Source organism: Heterocephalus glaber, unplaced genomic scaffold, assembly GCF_053883595.1.
Source record: "Heterocephalus glaber isolate CG9 unplaced genomic scaffold, H.glaber_assembly_v1.0 deba00001743, whole genome shotgun sequence".
Lineage (NCBI taxonomy): Eukaryota > Metazoa > Chordata > Mammalia > Rodentia > Bathyergidae > Heterocephalus > Heterocephalus glaber.
Genome location: NW_028258449.1, coordinates 2,404,086 through 2,422,960, shown reverse-complemented (window position 1 = coordinate 2,422,960; position 18,875 = coordinate 2,404,086). Strand labels below are relative to the sequence as shown.

The window sequence follows — 18,875 nt, the reverse complement described above, 5'->3', positions numbered from 1 at the left end:
TGCTGACCGCCCTTTCCTTCTTGCAGTGTTCTCTGTGGCCTGTCATGAGGGATACCTCACATCTCCTCCTGTTGCCCCAGCCTTTATTTTCTGTCGCCCTTATTGACTATTCTCCTAGCTAAATTCAAAGTTCAGTGCTAGGTACTCTTCTCTTTTTACCCTGCTTTCTCTGCTTATCGCATCTAGTTCCAAGGTTTCACATTCTGCCAAGAACTTGACTGTTCCTGCGTCCCAAATTCACGCCTTCAATCCAGATGTCTCTCCTGGACTGAGTTCCTCATTTGCATTTCATTCTGAACACTTCACAGCTGCTCCAGAGCTGCTCCTCCTCAGTCTTCTGCAAGACTGCAGGTGACACCTCCAGATCTCAGTTCCTCAAACCAGAGATCTGGGGACCATTCACTGTAGTCCCTTCCGCTTCCCCCAGTGTCCTACTCCAGCTTCTCAGTAGGTCCTCAGCTAAACCCATCTCTGTCTTGTTCCTACCCTCGTTTACCTTCCACTGCTGTCTCCTGTGGTCCCTTTCTAAGTGGTCTCCTCTTTAACAATTTTGTATCCCAGACTTTCACCTCTTGGACTCTGTAGCGTGGTCTCTCCTCTCACTTTGCCTTGCCTTGGGATTTTATTGTGTTGTTTCTTCTGTGTGGAATTTCCCCTCTCTCTTGGCCTCGCAGTTTGCTTACCTTAAATGTAAGTTCCTTAGGGCTAGGTTCCCCATCCATCAGGTCACTGACTGGCCTGTCAGGACCCACGCCACATGGCAGGAGGGGAGCGGCCATGAATAGTCTCCATCTGTTTACAGCTGCTCCCAGGGCTCGCATCGCAGCCTGAGCTCTGCCTCCTTCAGGTCAGCAGGGCATTGGCTTCTCACAGGAGCTCAGGCCCTACTGTGGCCTACGCATATGCAGGGTCTGGGTTGCTTACTCCTTTGGGTCATCTCCAAATCCTGTCTCCACCCAAGGAGACATCGCCTTCCACGAAGCCAGTCCCTCGTGCCAAAACTTGGGAACTGCTGCTTTAGGGGACCCATAAGACCTTACCCCAATCTAAGTTAGCTCCCCTTACCTCAAGTACTCTGTGTTTTCCCTCAGAGCAGTTCTTAACAGTGGTGATGACATATTTGGGTGATTATCTTTAATGTGTCTTTCTGGCCCTGGAGCCATTACAGCACGACCATTCCATACCCAGCTCAGGGCTGGCTCCTTGGCTGGGCCTCTCTGAATGTAGCCAGAAAGGATGTCAGGGTCTCCAATCATGAGGGTCCCCTGTAATGTGTCCTCTTTCGCTGAGTGATGTGGCACTATTGGGAAAAGCTCACCGAAGTAAGTGATGGCTCCTTTTGTTCAACATTCAGTGAGGGGAAATAGCAATGGCTGTAAAATCACATTTCTTACCACAGTGAAGAGTGAGGAAATATACAGGAAATAGAAAAGTAGTACAGGGGGTGCAGAGGTTGTGTCAACTCAAAGAAATTCAGCCAGGAGGAGGGATATACGAGTTTGACACACATTGACTGATATGTGTTCGCCACATAATTTGGTCTCCTGATATCTTGGATTTTGTCATCTTTAAAATCTTACAGAGATTTCATGAGAAAACAAAAGTGGAAGCCCATTGAAAGGTACATAATTTCTTAGATACGTGACATATTCTTACTCTTCTTGTTTTGACATTTATTTATGAACACAAAGTGCTCTTATCTGGAGGCTCCTAAAGCAGTCATGAACACGGTCACTAGCATAGACAGGGCTAGCTCTCACTTTCTCTCAGTTCATGCAAGTTATTGCCAAGAAACCACCCAGTTCGGTAATGTGAAAGTAAGTAAATGTAGTGAATTCATTATGGATCCCTTCCTAAGCTCTTCCCAACCTCCCTGAGAGTAAGGCTAAGCAGGTTTAACTATGATGAGGTGTCAGAGCTCATTCCCTAAGAGATTAATTAGAGATTAGTCTCTAAGCTATTTGTAAGTTACTGTACATTTTCATGGTAAAATGTTTAGTGGAAATACTGTTTTAGGAAAATGATTGTAGATTATAAATGGTTTCATTAAGTACTTTATTTTCCTGTCATTCGACCAATTCTGGAGTAATGAATGACTTTAATATTCTTTTTGCCAGTAATTTAAATGAGATCTAGAAGATGAAACACTATTTTGAAACAAGTTTAATTTAATTGACCCAGCATGGCTTGGAATCCATGCAGCCCACGATCCTTTTATGATTAAGTACTAAAGAAGAGTCTGTAATGTGGGTATTTTTCTTCATTTCTGCACCACAGGATTCACACTTCCTGGGATAAGCATCTTATCCTTTTCAGAGAATATTAGGAGATGTATTAGAAATTTATCCTCTCGGGTTGGGCCAGCCAGTTTCATCAGAAATGGTAATTTGAACCCCTTTATTAAAACAATGACCTTATATAACAACAAAGCCCCACACACCTCAAATTGTGTGTTAAATATCTTTGTTCCAAAAAATCGATAGCCTAGAGATCAGAATGCATTCATTTAGAGTTCTGTGAAAGGCTGTGATTGTCACTTCATTTTAAAAACTGCAAAGATAAGCAAGCTTAACTATTGCAAATTTCGTAGAGTTTTGGAAACTTCTCTTATGCCAAAAAAGCAAGCCACCTGGCAGTTTGTTTTGAAGTGAGCATTGCTTAGGGATATGAACCAGAAGTGACTGCTAGTATTCAGCTGAGTTTAGCTCTGATTTCCATAGACATGAGAGCATTTTCATTCTAGCTATCATTTCTTGATCCTTCCTGTGATTGCAGTCTCATGCTGCAAATTGTATTCTCCTGGGGAGAAAATCCTGCTTGGAGTTGAGCAGGTTCAGTTTGTTTCAATATATCAACAACCACTTTTTCCTGAGAGTGCAAACAGGATTCGGAAAATACTTGGAATTTTGAGTAACATTCCAGGAGGAATATTGGGCTCATTAATTGAATGTCCTAAGATTTGTAAGCTAAAGGCAGAGAGTTAAGTATGTTGGTAGAAGAGTGTTTTAAGTGGCAGGGATGCAGAGAAATTATTTTGCAGGTTTAGATAAAGAACCTCTGTTCAAGAAGGGAATCTATGGCTGTCGTCAAAAAAAATAAAGGAATGGGTTAAGAGGAGACAGTGAAAGATGTTGTCCATGCATTATAATATACTTTCTGAAGACTTGGGAGTTTGGTAAAGAGGACAGGATGCAAAGGCAGATTTTCAGTCATATGGGTAGAAAGACCTGAAAAGAATGGAGTGAACTAGGGCTACTGGTGGAGGACTTTTAAGGCTCCTCTCTGTGTTTGAAGATTGTGGTTGAAAATTTTATAATTAGAAGTGTACTCTGAAAGATTAAAGATCTTATGACCTAGATGAAATTCTCACTGAGTCAGATTTGAGACCTATTTAAGTCCTGATTAATACAGCAGATTCGAATCTCATTGTCTGTGGAGTACATTCAATTGAAATCAAATTGATTTAAACAACTAGTGAGGAAATCTCAGTTTAATTTCCTTTCCCTTCCCTGAGACATTCATCCCCTTATATACACTCTCAAAGCTTAGAGGTAGGAAGTTTGATTCCGAGGAGATGTGCTATACAACCATTGGAATTGATTATTTAAGTACTCCTGAGATTAGTTGTACAGATACGTTATAAAAATGAATTGTGCTTTGGACATTCTTTTCACTAAGGCTACCTAAAGTCAGAAGTTCTAAAGTGTAAGTGTAAGATTCTAAACTAATTTCCAAATCAAAGGCTTGTCATAATTCTTAAGACAGATTTTGCCAAACTGTATTAGGGGTACATTGGGCTGTTCCTGGGAACAATAAACATTCTTAAAATTGTACTTTAAAATTCAACCTAATTATTGCAATAAAAAATAGAGCATGTGCTTTGAAATTTAACTTCTTAGTTATGCCTCAAATCATAGAAATATAGATATCATTAGTTATCTCTGCAAGGTCCATCTTCCTGATAATTGATGATGTAATTGTAGGACTTTTTAATTGGAAATAGCTTTAATATGTTTTCTCATATGGTAATGTGTGCTAATTTAAAATAATTTGCACAATATAGTGAGAACAAATTCCATAATTTTACTTCCTCTCCCCTAGAGATAAGCATTATTACCAGTTGGGACTTATCCTCTCAGACTCATCATGTATAAATAATGATCTTTTGTATCATAGGTATTCTCTTGTTACTTACTTTTTGAGTATACACACACACACACACACACACGAGTATCCAGTTTAAGGTGTGTAGATCTATGTCAGACCTTACAGTGAATGCACAGATTTTTATTTCATGGATGTACTATAATTTATTTTGCCAGACCTTACTGGGGATGGATGTTTAATTAGTTTGTTCCTATTTTTTTTTTTTTACCAGAGTAGCAGTGAACCACCTTTACCTTTGCCCATTTGTTCAAATATTTTCCTAAATTTTTATTAAATTCTCAAAAATGATTTTTCTGGATCAAAGTACAAGATGTGATTAAAAAACTACAGTGAATATTTAAATAAAAATGTGTATTACAGTAAAACAGTAGTCCCAGCCTATTTCTTCAGTACCAAGAACTGGTTTCATGGAAGACAATTTTTCAGTGGATGGGGTTGGGGTTGAGGTATGGTTTTGGGGTGATTCAGGGGAGCTTGAAACCTAGGTCCCAGGCATGCACAGTTCGCAGTAAGGGTTGGTGCTCCTATGAGCATCCAAGGCACTGCTGATCTGACAGGAGACGAGGCAGCCTGTGATGGGAGCAGCTGTGGGTGCACAGGAAGCCTGAGTCCCCTGCCCTTCCCCACCTGCTGTAGAGGCTAGGTCCCACGTGGTACTGGTCCTTGGCCCTGGGGTTGGGGACTCTTGCATTGAAAGATACATTGCCATTTATCTCCTTCAAATGCTCACAGTATCCTCCTCATTTTGAGCACACTTACCCCATCATTCTGGACAGTGCATAATAAGGTTTATTTTTGGTCTCAACTTAAGCATTCACTATTTTTCATTCACCCCTTGTAGATGCATCTTTTTTTTTTTTTTTTTTTTTGGTACCAGGGGTCAAACTTGGGACCTTGCGCTTGCGAGGCAGGTGCTGGAACCACTGAGCTAAATCCTTGGCCCAGCATCTTTAACATTTTCAAACACATTATTACCTTCACTTCCAGAGAAATTTCCACAGCTTATGTTCAGCATAACATTGTTTGAAAAATTCTTTTTTCTACAACCTCATATTTTAAGAGTCATTAAAAATAATTTTTAGTTGTGCATATGCTTATATATACATATAATTATTGAGCATCTTTTAATGTAGTTTCTTAAGAGTCACGTAATTTTGTGAATTTGTCTTTTCCAACATTAGTTTGTGAACATTTTTTATAATTAACATATATCAAATAATTTCCTGTAAGAAGCTTTTAATTTTTAAAAAATTAATAAATTTTATTGGTACAATTTACATATACATAATGATCACGTTCATTGTAGGAAATTTGTACCTGTACATGATATATCTTGATTCTTCCTTTTTTCTTATTCCCCTCCCCTTCCTTCATTTCCTCTTCCCCTCTTTATTTACAAAGATTAAAAAAAGTAAATTTGGACATAGTTTCAAGTTTTTGTGTTTTAATCTGTCCATCTACTGTTCATGTATTTGTTAAGAAAAAGTTATCTCCACCCCAAAACTATACAAACGTATTTGTACATTTTTCTAGTACTTCTATATGTTATTTAATCTTTAACCTATCTGAAACTATTTTTTGTCTGACATGAAACATAAATCTAGTCTTTTGTTCAACTGAATAGTAATTTTTTTCAACAATCATAATTGAATAATGTATTGTTTCCTTTGCTATTTGAAATTCCTCTTCTACTTCCATCCCTTCAAAAAATCTCATTGGTCTTTTCATTACAATTTTATTGCATTTGTCTACCAGTTAGTGGAGTCTTTGAATTTTGCCAATATAATATTGCTAGTAATTTTTTATGTTTTATTTAGTCAAGCCCTCCTTTTCAACTTTAAGTGAACTATATGTAGGTTTTGTGCATATCTTGTTAAGTTTTGCAATATCTGTTGTTAATTTGAATGAGATTCTCATCCCCGTTCACCCTTGCTATTACACTTGAGAATAGATTGGTATATAAGTTGTCTATTAATTTTCTTATATTTATATTGTATCTTGCCACTATTACTTGTTTTAATTCTAATAATTTTTTAGTTGATTTTTTAAAATTTTATTTTATTGGTACATTTTAGTTGTACAATATAATGACATTCATCATTGGAAATTTGCACCTTTACATAATCTCTCTTGGTTCTTATTTTCCCCCCTTCCCCTGCCCTCCCTTCAACCCCTCCATCCCTCCCTATTTACAAAGACTTTGTTTCCATTTTTTAATATTAATTCAGTTCCCTTCTTTCCTTTTCCCTACCCCTTCCACTTCCCCTTCCCCTTTGCCCCTTTTCCTATTTCACATTACCTATTATACCTTTTAGTCCTTATTTACACTTTGTTTCTCACATTAGAGAAACTATTTGGTATTTACACATGTGTTTCCTATTTATTTCACTTAAGAGTATCACTTCAATGTGCATCCATTTAGCTATAAATGTCTCTAATTTCTCATTTTTTATGGCTGAGTAGTACTCTAGTTGACCTTTTTTGACTTTCTAGATATAATGATCTATCTCTTTTACAGTATTTTACACTAATTTTCTTATCCTCATCTTTTGATTTGGCTGAAATATATTCATATTTAAATTTAGAGTGAATAAATAATTGACTTTATTTTAATGAGAATGCGTCTAAATCTTCGTGAATTGGTAGGGTGTTTTTTCTAAGATTCTGAAATGTTTTTGATTATGTTAAAGAAATTTTCCTCTTTTCCCAATTTACTGAGAGTTTGTTGGTAACTAAGGTTATTTTACTGAATGTCTTTGGAGAAGTTAGCTATTTGAAAACTTTTCTCTTTGACGTATTTTTCTCTTTTAACCTATTAACTTACTGAATTTTATTCACGGATTGCCCAATGTTGAGCCATTCTTACATTCCTGGAATAAACTTTACTTTCTGAAGAATTTATTATTCTTTTAACATACTGGTGTATTTTACTTACATTCATAAGTAACTCATTGTTTTGGAATTGCATGAAGATGATGGTCTATGCTTTTCTAAAATCTTTACCATGCTTCATTTTCTTTTAACCTTGACATGGCCCTCGAATTAGGCCAGGAAATACATTATTTTTGAGAAATACAAGTGAAGGACATAAAATTTTGTTTGACACAAATCAAAGATATAGGGGGTGATGGTGTATAAAATTTGTCAACCTCCAATCCAATTTTGAGGGGAGAAGTAATTTAATTATTTCAGTAATTTCTATCAGTATGGTATTTATGGGCTTTGAATTTTATCTTAAGTAAAAGCTCTCCTTACATAGTTTCCTTTTGTATTTTTCTAAATTAAGAAAATGAGGTTTTTTTTTTTCACTCTGACCGTGGAGTCTTCACTGAGAACCACTGGGGAAAGGGGGGTTCACCCCGAAGGGGTTCCTTTGTGGAGAATATGTGCTCTGAGATCTGCCATCTGTCCCTTGCACACAGACAGATGCCGAAGTGCAGTTAATCAGGGGTAATGCAATCAGGATTAGAGTGTTAGATGCTAACCCATTCTGGAAGTTATGGTAAAACCTGAAACCTTTAATCAGATTCATCTTGATGTTCATGGCAAGTTGGCCATTTGATCCAGAGCTTTGTATCCCTATCATAGCTGGTCCCAGAGAGTGTGTTCTGCTATCATTATATGAGGAACAAATATTAGGAATGTTTCCACACAACACTGGGGTCTCCTTATATATGGTTCATGGATCCATGTGATAGAAGGATCAGAGATTGTTTTTGAGGATTTAGTATAGAGGAAATGTTGAATTGGGTAGTTTAAAGCAGCTTAGTTTTAAAGTCAGTGAAGATCTGCCTTCTTTCTCCATGCTGGGCCGGAGCCAGGGCTTTGTGCATGTTTGGCAAGTGTTCTCTACTGAGCTGCGGTTTCGGTCATAGACTATTGTGTCATTACTGACGCTTGAATAGAATTAGGTTTTTATGTCATTGAAATTGAATCTCCTTGTCCCAAATCACAAATATTTACAACATGCTTTTTAAAAGTAAATTTATCTTTAAAAAATATTCTGTAAGTCTTTTTCTAAATGATCACGTGTTTCTATTGCTACCTATGTCTCCATGTGTCTACTCCTCAAGTAGGGCTGATTCCACCTCAGACTCCACCACTGATATCACAGTGTTCTATACCCTGATTGGGATGTGTAAGTGAACACAGATTCTGGAACCTTTCCTTATTGAATGTTGCACAGAAAACCATGAAATTCTGGAAGTTGACTATTTTTCAAACTATTTCACTAATGCATAAGCTTCAAAGCAAGGCTGATTATGTTTCTTTTATTTCCACTTAAACCAATATAACTGTATGTAATTTTCTTATCATATCTGTTTCTAAATTCAACCCCAGTAGCACCTTATGATAACAAATGAGAGAATTCATATAATATTGAAATGTATTGGGCATTTTGTTTTCAGTTCTAAATATGCTTTATGTAAATTTGGATGACCAGAGAATAGGTTTAAACTTCAAAATGACTAAAGGTAATGTAAATAATATATTGGCATTTCTTTTTAAGGGAAAATATTACCATTAAAAAATCAAAAAGTCACAGTGGAGAAATTATTCTGTAAACTGGCAATTTAGCACATAAAGGGAAATGGGAAATTTCGTCAGAAACATTTGTGAAATAAATTCTATGTAATAATATTCCACTCCTGTTGATATTTAATTTCTCAAATAAAGTATTTTAAGTAAGTGGGCAATATTAGAATGAAAAAATACATATCTATAAAGGCCTACTCAATTATGTATCATTTTCTGATGGGGGCCCTAATTGGGCATCATGTTATATGAATAGTTGGGGCATTACATTTGATATCTATAGTAACACACTGAATGACCTGTATCAGTGATGTAGGTATGAAAAATGTACATTTAGAAGTCTGTCATTGTGGCCTATCCTTCTGAAGAGACATGACATTTCATTTTGGACAAAGAGCTCCTCCAATGAACCTTCACACAGAAGGAGCAAAGCTGCCCTCCCAAGCTCAGCAGGGCTCCTAGGCCCTGCCAAGTGGGGTCTCCCCAGGAGGAACATAGGGCTGTCTGTCTCCAAGCCCTCTGGGCTCTTGGCATCTCTGCTAGGAGCTGGAAGGCTTCTGATGAATTTTCATGTAGTGTTTATGAGCATGAGGCAGGACTGAGAGCTGCAAGCCGTGGCTCAGAGGTGAACTTTACTGGTGTCCACTTTGTGCTGTTCATGGTGGCACTGGCAATGCACAGTGCTAGCAGAGCGATGCAGTGCACGAAGCAGCTGGGTGAGTGAGAAAAGTGGTGTTGTAAACTAGAAAGTGAGGGTGGGGAGCCCTAGACACTGCACACAGAGTAGCAGGCTATGAAAACTGAGAGAGGAGTTAGTGAGGTTAAAGCAAGTGAGAGTCAAGGCCTTTCCTGTTTCTACATGAAGGGGCACTAAGCTTGCAGACCGAGGGGAAAGAGGAGGCCAGGGTGGAAAACCCATCGGTCAGATCAGGGTGGCTTCACAATAGTCAGCTGCAGGGCTTGTGGCAGGAATCGGCGGAACGAGGGGATAAGTTACATGTCTGGGGACATGAGCGCCCAAGGCCATTGTCTACCTGTTGCCTCTAGAAAGGTCTCCTCAGTTTCCTTATGAAGAAGAAAAAAAATTCAGACAACTGCAACAGGCTTTGAATCTACCTTTGAAGATTAGTCTGCGAAGAAAACGTGGCGTTTTCAGATTTATTCGCATCATAGGAGAAGGCAAGTAGGGAAGGCTTAGGGAGGGGCAATTCTTCACTCTCACCCTCGAGGCTAAATGAGCACTGAAGTTGTTTTCGAACCTTTGACACATACGATTTTGCAAATATAAATCAAGATGTGATATTCCCCACTTTGTGACTCTAAAGATGTTTTGGCATGCCTTACTATTAATAGCATTTCTTTGTGTTGGTTTCTTCTCAGTTTTGGTTAAAAGTTCAACCCTAAGCCTTCTTAATCTGTGGCAAACACAGCCTAAAAAAGAATAAAGAAACCTCTTGTCTCAAAATTGGACATGATCGACTGTAGCTTCCTATCCCGAGTTTGCTATTCTGGCTATCTTAGGAGGCATGAGCAAATTCTTAATTGATGGAAACCCAGTAGCATAGTGGTTAGCGATATGCCTTCTAGTCTGTCGCAGTTACTGTGTGGGGGCCTGGGGCAACACAGTGGAGGTGACCGGTCCTCAGATGCCGTCTCTGGCCCCTGAAGCACACTCTTCAAGGTGCCATTCTGTTAGTTCCATGGTCTGTCCAGGACAGGCAGGAACCATGGGGTCTCAGGATGACCCATCCAATTAACATCTTCTCCACAGCATGTCGTTGTGGGAAGGGTCTGTGTAGAAGTCAATTTTGTGATCTTGCTAAATGGTCGTGCTGTGAAGACCATTTCTTCTAAGGCATCTTTATAGGTTTTGGACACTTCATTGCTTCATTGACTCCTTGTATGGTTTTAAGTATCTCAGTAAAGGACCTGTATGAAAGGTCTCATGGGATTGTATAGAATTATTCATAGCACTTTTTAACTTGCCTGTTCACCTTTTTAATTTTTTTTTCTGTACTTTGTTCTTTTTTTTTTCTTTTCCCATTAAATTTATTGGTACATTTTCGGTATAAAATACAGTTACATTCATCATTGGGATCTTGTACCTTTACATGAGTATCTTGGTTCTTATTTTTTTCCCCTTCCCTTGCCCTCCCTTCACCCCCTCCACCCTTCCCTATTTGCAAAGACCTTGTTTCCATTTTTTTTCCTCTTTTCATATTTTCTCCTTTCCCTTTTTTCCCTTCCCCTACCCCTCCCAATTCCCCTGCTCTTTTAGACCTTGTCTTCCTGCTACACAATATCAGTTATACATTTTTAAAATTACAATATTAAGATCTAGGAGACATTACCACAGATTTTACAGAATTTAAAAGGATATAGAAAGCATATTACAAAAATCTTTTTTGAAATAAATTTGACAACTTCTAAGAAGTAACTTAGAAGACAAATTAATGAAACTGACTCTGGAGGAAATATAAAATTTGAATAGCACCTATTAAAGAAAGTATATTCCTAGCTTGAAAACCTACCTATATGACAACAGCAGGCTCATAAACATTTTAACTGATAAATTATATCAAACATTTAAAGCAGAAAAAAGAAGGAACACTTCTCCCCTCATTTTAGGAACTCAACATTGTGCTAATCCTAAAACTGGATAAAGATAATAGAAGAAAAAAGTATGAACATAGATAGAAATTTGTTTAACAAAACAAACTATTGGAAGTCAGATCTGGCAGGATGTAGAAAGTGGTTTTATTATAGGGATGGCAGTGTTGGTTCAGCACTGGAGGATCCACCCCTAAAAGTAATCATTTTAACAGAGGAAAGGAGAAAGCTATATGATCCTGTCACTAGTTGGAGAAAGACTATTGGACTAAATTCTACAGCTGTTCATGGTAAAAGCTATCAGGAGCCTAGAAGTAGAACAGAAACTTCTCAACAGATTAAAGACATGTACTCCATACTTCCAGCGAGAATGCCTTATATAAATGGAGAAGATACAATGCTTTCTCCTTAAGGTGGGGAACAAGGGCAGATATGCTTACTCTTTATCTGTCCATTAAACTTTGAAACCTAGTCCCCACCAAAGTAGTCTGGCAATAAAATGACACAACTAGGATAGAATTGGCACGGCAGAAGCAAAATCTTTATATGTAGATGAAATGATCATCTACAGAGAAAATACTAAGAAATCTCTAGGAGCCCCTAGAACTTATACTTGAATTTAGCAGGATTAGAAAACACAAGGTATATATAAAAATTCAGGCCTGTGTATATACTTGCTATAAATGGAGAATTGGATATTGAAATTTAAAAGTTATGTAGGAGTATGAAGGGCCTAGAAAAGTTAAAAACAAAAACAGTGTTGTAAGACGTTTAGTACCTATTTTTAAGACTTCTTCTAAAGCTACAGTAATCAAGGCAGTATTGGTGTAAGGAAAGACATATAGATCATTGGAATAAAACAGAGAATCTAGAAATAGAACCACACATATATGGTCCCCTGAGTTTTGAAAGATTATTTAACATTAGCATTTTATAGAATATAAACTCAATTCAAGAGCCGAGGAAGAGATAGTATCTTCAGCAAATGGCACTAGAACACCTGGTACCCATATATAAAAAATTAACCTCAACCCTTTTTTTCCATACATGAAAATAACTTGAAGGGATCTATGAACCGAAATAAGAAAGCCTAAAAGTATAAAACTTTAAGAAGAAATTATAAGGGAAAATATTTATGAATTCAGGGTAGGCAAGAACTACCTAGGATACAAAAAAACATGATGTATAAAAGAAAAAAAAATAAATGAGATTCCATCAAACTTTAGAACTTTAAATGACATCATTAAAATGAAAATTAGTCCTTAAACAGACCATATTTACAATGCATATAACCTATGACAAGAATATATAAAGAACTCTTACAGCTCATTAATAGACAACCCAATTAAAATATAGACATAAGAAGATGATAAGTAGCCAGTATAGCACAAGGGATGGTGTACAATTCTAGAATCAGAAAAATACTAATCAGTACAGTAATAAGATTGAATTATTCACTCATTAGGGAGATGGAGTTAAAAGTTTTAAAAGCCTTGTCATGACTTTTTCTTTTTGTTGGGTTCTCCCCTTTTGGATTTAATTTGTCACGCCCAATGGATCCATTCTGCTGGGTTTCCTGGGGTTGTTGATCCTCATTGTCTTTTCCTAGGGTATTGTCTAAAATTTTTTGGAGTGCTGGTTTGGTATTCATGAAGTTCCTGAGGTGCTCTTTATCATGAAAGTATCTTATTTTTCCATCAGTTTTGAAAGATAGTTTTGCAGGGTACATCAATGTGGGTTGGAGGCTGTTTTCCTTTAGGGCTTGAAATACATCACTCCAAGCTCTTCTTGCCTTGAGGGTTTCCATTGAGAAGTCTGCTGTGATTCTGATGGGCTTTCCTTTGTATGCGATTTGTTTGTTTTCTCTCACTGCTTGTAGAATTTTATTCTTCTGTTGGATTTTCGGAATCCTAACTATTATATGTCTATGTGTAGATATTTTTTGATTAAGGCTAGCTGGAGTCCTATATGCCTCACTTATCTGTATGTCAAGTTCTTTGCCCCTCCTTGGGAAGTTTTCTGCCATCACTTCTATGAACAGGTTTTTTATGTCATCTGTACTCTCTCCTTTTTCTTCATTGACTCCAATCAGTCTTATGTTATTCTTCTTTGTATTGTCTAGCAGCTGCTGGATTGATTTCTCATGTTCCCTTACAAATTTAAAGCAGTTTTTCTTCTCCTGGTCACTACTTGCAATCTTATCTTCAATATGTGAAATTCTATCCTCACATTGGTTCATTCTGCTGTGCAGACTTTCGATGGAGTTTTTAATCTCTTGGAAATCTGTTTGTATCTGTTTTATGGATTCCATTTGTTTACCTATGTTGGGATTCTATCATGTTCCTCAGATCCTCTATTTTTTAATCTGTGTCCTCTCTAGATTAATTAATCATGTCTTGCACCATGAGCAAAATCTTTGCTGTTATCTGAGTAATTATTTCTGATTTCATTTTTCCCAGATCCTCTTTTGTTGTCAGTTCAGAGAGTCCAGGTGGTTGAGTATCAGATTGTTCCATCTCATTTCCCTTTGGGGTTGCTGTAGGTGATCCAGGAGTCTGTTTTTGAGACTTGTTTACGTGTCTTCTCATTTCCACGGGAGGGGTTGCTTCTGGCACCCACACGGCTCACCTTCTCTGCCCTAGGAGCTTGGGATGGCAGCGGAGAGCTTCCTTCTGGGTGCTGGGACCGGCTTCAGCTATTTAATGTTATTTAAAGCTGTTTTTATTGTTTGTTTAGAATCATTCTTTATACACCTTGCTCTAAATAATGTATTTGATGATTTTTGTCACTATTTACTCATTTAATTAGCTATAAAAATCTGAACAATAAAATAGTGGTGGGAGCTAGTATTGGGATTAATAACTTTTTGTTGTTGTTTTTTGAGACAGGGTCTCACAGTGTAGTTCAGGCTGACCTTGAACTCACTGTGTAGCTCAGGCTGACCTCAAACTGAACAAAGTCCTTCTGCCTCAGCCTCCTGAGTACTGGGATTATAGGCATCCACCACTATGCCTGTTGGGATTAATGATTTTTAAAAGAACAAATCACTCGCATGATGCTAGCACATGGTATGTGCCGAGTCAGTCTTTGTACAAATGAATGTTGTGTTTGAAATAATACACAGAACTTGTAGCACAAGAGGCAACCTTGCTTGAAAACCCTCACTGGGCAGAAGCCATGCACAAGAAGGCCTTTATTCTGAGTGTTGTTTTTAATGACTGTTGAGCGATATAGCAGGTTGGAAGCTTTTTTTGTTTGACAAAACCAAGTCATTAGTACAAAGAAAATTCCCTGAAATGGACTCTTCTATATTCTGTCCCCAGAATTGTCTGCAAAACATCAATTATTTTTGCTTTCAAATGAGGGAATTCATTGAAGAGAAGATGTGTCCAGTTTAGAGGGTTACTGATTTCCTGTGGTTTTAGTTAGTACCCTATTCCTGTGCAGTTTAGTGGTTTCTTTCATGGCTTGTGTCTAGATATCCCCACAAAGCCTCATGCGGTCATAGGTGGGGCTTTTCGAGGTGGCTGGATCCAGGATGTATGCTGCTGGGATCAAGGGTGTGATGCTGGAATTGATTCATGATTCAATGCTAGGATTAAGGCTGCCCACCCTGGATGTGAGTGCTACTGTCCTAAGGGTGGGGAGCCTGGATAGGATATAAGGGATAAAAGAGGGTTGCTGGTTAGTTGGTGTTGCTTTGCTGCTTCACTGCTTTGCTGCCTTCTGCCCACCATGAACTGTTTCTCCTCTGCGATGCTCCTCTGCCATGCCACTCTGCCTTGGAGCCAGCCAACTATGGACTGAAACCTCTACAGACTGTGAGCCGAATAAACCTTCCCTCCTTTAACTTTGAGTGTTGGGTATTTTATCCTGACAGTAAGAAAAGTAACTAAGACAACTTCCTAAAGGAGAAGCTTTTGATAAATTTCTTTAAATGCATCACCTTTTATAAATGAAATATAATATAAAACAATTTGTTGAGAGATATGTGCATGCATGGACTTAGCTGTGCCTTATTGCTGTTGACTTCTGAGATGCTGTAGATGAACATGTTGTTTATGGAGAATCAAATAGCAGCTCAGCTTCTTACCAGTGAGACAGAGGGAGCCATGGGCAAAAGCTGCAGCTCACAGAACTTGGCTGTCAAGCCCTGCACACCCCTGCATCACACAGCGACACTGGGTGGGTCACATGCTGTTGACTGCAAACAAGTTATGTTACCTGCTTGTGACTGTGCATTAAGAAATTGAGTTTATCATGGGAAAATAACTTTGGAAATGTCAGTGGGAGTTAATGGCCTAATTCTACAACAGCACCCTTCTGTTACTCAATCTGCAGTGATAATCCCACTTCCTCCCTCCTTGACGTTCGTGTCGAGAGTTGGGCCCAGTGTGGGAACAGTCTTCTCAGAGTCGCTGAATAGTGAAACGTGGGTGGGTCTGGGCACCAGCACCTGGGACAAGGCGCGTGTGCATCACAACTGAATTGCTTTCCTTTGTGACTACTCTACATCACAGAGTCTGGATTTTAAGGACGCCTTCCCTTGTTCGATCATTCTCTGCCTCTGCCCTTTGCCCTGGTCTCACGGTGCCGCTCTACTCCCTGCTTATTCTACTGCAGCCATCCTGGCCTTCGTCCGTACCATGGGGCCTTGGTCTCTGCTCCTCTCCTCCCCTCGACTTTTGGCTCTGCACATGGGTGCAATTTGGCTTTCCTACTTTCTTCTGTCCTCACCTTCCGAGGGAAATACAAGACATCTTCTTGCCAAAGTTAGCAGTTACATGTTAACTGCGGATCCAGTAAACTCTCACGAGACCTTGTTCTCCTGCACTCTTCCAGTCTCGGCTTCTGTGAGAGTGCTTGCTTCTGGCCCTCAATTTCCTTTTGTTTGTTTGTTTTTGGTACTGGGGATCGAACTCCGGTTCTTGCGCTTGCACAGCAGGTGGCGAAGCCACTGAGCTAAATCCTGGGCCCCCTCAGCTTCCTTTTTAAGTGTCTCCTCCGACCTGGCTCTAAGTATGGGTGCTCCTTGGGGTCAGCCCATTTCTCCCTGCTTTTACCTTGTGGTTGGGTTCATGCTTTATAGCTGAGACTCCCCACTCTGCAACTGCACCCGGATTTCTCCCAGCGGCTCCGCTCCTGTGTCCGACTTCCCCTGGATATCTTTACCCATGTGGTCCAAAGCAAGCGCAGATTCCCCTTCAGTGCTGCCTCTCCTGGTGTTTCCTGTCTCACTGGTAATATTTCTACTCTCCTCTCCCTCACACCAGAAACCCAGATCCTCTCATGTTCCCTGTTTCTTGTTCTCCCCTACTCTCACCCCTCTCCTTAGAATCTGCCTCAGTTCCTGAGTGTCTTTCCTCCCAATGTGTGGTGGCCACCACTGCACTGTCTGAGTTTGGTCTGCATCTGGTCTCACAGAGTGATGAACTTTTGCTAGAACTCAGACCTTCCCAGGTTCCTCAGAGCTCTCCAGTGTGCTAATCCTTACTCACCACATGGTCGAAGACCTGGGGCCTCTCAGAGCCTGGGGCTGGGGCTCATCTAGATGCCAGACTGTGCTGCACACAAGCATCCGAGGGTTTCTACTGAACTGAAATTCCTGAAGTCCCCCAAATCAGAATGAATATCAATAGTATACTGTCATGATTTATAGCCCTGTGACGATAGGCTCACACGCCTATGTTTGTGTCTGACTTAGTTATAACCCTAAATTTTTTGGAGACATTTTTAAGAGACTTCTTTAACAATAAGGTTTATCCCCACCTTTATACTGAAAGAGAGTCTCACCTTCTTGTGCTGGATTTCTGCTTCATGAAGCAGAGATTTCTTATAATCATAGTTTGACAACTGGGGTTTTGATTTCTATTCTTTAAGGCTTTCTAAGTTTTTTCTGTTTTAACAAAGAATTATCTAGGAACTGGTTACTTAAGAACAACTTGCCAAAAAAGAAAAGGAATGTGTGGTGGTATAATAGATGTTAAACGTGTTCATTGTGAGAGGTAGGAAAACTTGGGTACGATGTTTCTTTTATTATCTTTAATTTTTATTTACTGCTTCAGTATACTTTGTGTGTGTGTTAAAACATACATAACACTTACCATTTTATCCATTTTATGCATGTACAATTCTACAGCATTAAGTGCATTCACATTTTTGGATTACTTCAGCATTCCTTTCCCTGCAGTCATTATATTGAAACAATATAATATTTTCATGAGTAAAAGCCAAAACTGTGGCTGCACCAAATAAGCAGAGTTTCCCTAGTTTATGAGTGTGTTGTAAGGAAAATTATTTGTGTATTGAGTTTTGCTAAGGAATTTGCAGCATAACTGATGTTCTTAGGCTTGGAGAGAAGTGTGTCAGTGGGGATTAATGGAAACAGGTTTATTTAGCTTACATGAGTAAATTTTTATAATTTTAGTTTAATAAATGTTTAAAGAGGTAAAACATTTTACTGTAACATAAAAAGGGTCTCATTTAATTATGATTGGTGTCCTACTCCTAACAGTGGATGAGCAACAAGTGTTGTACAAAATAATGAAAATCCCCAATATCTAGCCATTTCTGCCTACTATTTCAAAATGATTTCTAAGATTAAAAATGAGCCTATAACATGGGGTTGGATAGAAGTTATCTTTGGGATAGTGCTTATAGGTAAATGAATGACTTGTGATGTTTTATGAAAGAATAAAATATGTATCTTTTCTGATTTATAAAATGGTTCTTGATACTGGTGATTAAATCTTTTATAAAATATTCATTTAATTTAAGAATACAGTGGATCAAAATGTGGTGTTATCTGGAATGTTTAGACTCAAACTCCATTTGGTTTATTTGAACTTGTTTAATTGTGATCCCTCCATGGGAAATGTTAATTTGGAAACTTCAACGTGGAACGATAGGAAATAGGACAGGGCTGGAGATCTGAGTAATTCTTGCGCTGTGCACAACACAGCTAACTTTGTGTTTCGGGGACAGAGGTGTCACGGGATATGCTGCTCACCCCTGGGGACTGCAGCCTGGTTTGTTGTTCTTGTTCCAAGAGAAATGCAGAAAATGGAGCAAGGGGCACCAGATAGGGTCTTCAGCCTACTGTTTTCATTCAGAGTGAGGAAATTTAGCTTTGAGAAAATGAAAGATCCTTCTACTTTATCAAAATCTACTAGGTAGATGTTTGTTAGGACCACTGGAGCCTTTTCAGCCGTCTGCTTAGCCAGAGGCCGAAACAAGCACACCCAAGCTGACGATGAGACTGCTTCTCTTGGAACGTGCCCAGAGCACCTGCCTCTCTGGGGCACGGAAAGCAGCAGTGGAGCGCTCCATTCCTTGGACTGTTTCAGCCTGTTCGTCTTAACCGCTCCTTTCCCCTGAAAATCGGGGGGGGGGCTGAGTCATGGCCAGGAAGAAGGCCAGGAGGTTTGGGGTCGTCCACCCCCCGTGTGCCTTGAACCTTCCCCAGCATATTTTAATATAAATAACCTTGGCCCTCCGCATCAGCAGACAAGCCAATTACTTGTTCACACATGCTTTGGCCAGGTTTTCTCTCATTTGGGGCC

The 18,875-nt window shown here is 38.9% G+C and overlaps 1 protein-coding gene across 5 annotated transcripts in view; it reads left to right on the top strand.

Annotated features, from left to right (window-relative positions):
- Positions 1-18,875, top strand: part of Plcl1 (phospholipase C like 1 (inactive)) — a 282,823-nt gene that overhangs the window by 188,596 nt on the left and 75,352 nt on the right. The gene's annotated exons all lie outside the window — the stretch shown is intronic.